Below are 1,125 nucleotides of genomic sequence, written 5' to 3' on the forward strand. Positions count from 1 at the left end.
CCCCCCCATCGCGCGCAGGTGAGCGGAGCTGTTCGTTCAGCACCCTCTGGGATAGAGGCCGAGGGTGGTCTCCCATCGGAGGAATCGCCCAGAGACCCCTTTTTTTTTCCCCCCACTCCACCCTGAGATGGAGGGGAGAGCTGTATCCAGTGCTGCTGGAAGGAAAAGAGGAGGGGAAAAAAAATAAATGTTAAAATGCGATAAAATGATGGTTAAAGGGATCAGGACAGGTGACTGATGGCCGTGCCAGGCGGCTCGGGGAGTTGGTGCTGCTTCCTGGGGGTACATTCCTCACACCTGGCAGGGCCACAACCCCCGAGCTTCAAATCTAAGGATCTTCATTGCGACCCAAACTTCTCACTTTTTAATTGAATCTCATCCTGAAAAACAGCCCAAGGAATAACCTTTCCCCCCCAGCTCCCTTCCCTTCCCTAGGCTTTTTCAGGCCCTGAGTGCACATCTTTCCAGTCGTGCTGATTTTTCCCCATCTTCACCCCATAAACACGAATTATGGAAGTTCAGTTCTCACTGACAGAAGGCTGTGGCTCTATTCCCACGGATTCACTGGAAAGATGAATTCCTGAAACTCCCAAGTTTGCCTGGGTAACTTATGGCCACCCTCTATTAAAGGCAGGCGTACAGGGGAAATAGCTGGAATTCTATTTACTGGAATAACTGATGCAGTAGGATATACAAACTCAGGTAATACAAACCTTCTGCCACTGCTTGAAGGACTTTTCCTCCTCTCCTACTCCAGCGATGCCTTTTATAAAAGGGATTATTAAAACTTCCCCTGCAAACCTTTTGTAAACCAGATCCTTCACTTACCACACCTGCAGCAGTACTTTGTGGAAAGCCACCACTGTGGCTTTGGTCACCTGTAGAATCACAATACAATGGAAAAACTTTTTTTTTTAAGGCAAAAATACATTTTTGGGGTAGAAGAACCTCCCCATCAGCCAGGCAAAGCAGACTAGACAGTGTTCCATCTCGTGGAGAGTGCATTATTCCCACAGTTTCCTGAAATGTGGAGAAAATACAGCAAAAGAAGTTTAAAATAATCGACAGCTCCCATCATCTCAGCACACCTTTATCCAAATTCTGTTTGCTTACTTACTTACTTAC

At 46.9% G+C, this 1,125-nt stretch overlaps 1 protein-coding gene across 6 annotated transcripts in view; it reads right to left on the reverse strand.

Annotated features, from left to right (window-relative positions):
- Positions 1-485: 485 nt before the first annotated feature.
- The window catches only part of DHDDS (dehydrodolichyl diphosphate synthase subunit), a 12,872-nt gene continuing 12,232 nt past the window's right edge, over positions 486-1,125 (reverse strand). For 5 of the 6 annotated variants that reach the window (XM_027903919.1, XM_027903916.1, XM_027903918.1 and 2 more), the window contains exon 10: positions 486-948. The gene's annotated coding sequence lies outside the window, so the exon portion shown is untranslated. Of the gene's footprint in view, positions 1,109-1,125 lie in introns of all 6 variants that reach the window. The other variant, XM_027903917.1, reaches the window with a different exon arrangement.

Source organism: Empidonax traillii, unplaced genomic scaffold (assembly GCF_003031625.1).
Source record: "Empidonax traillii isolate 1590-97213 ecotype Southwest subspecies unplaced genomic scaffold, ASM303162v1 scaffold1000:size392382, whole genome shotgun sequence".
Lineage (NCBI taxonomy): Eukaryota > Metazoa > Chordata > Aves > Passeriformes > Tyrannidae > Empidonax > Empidonax traillii.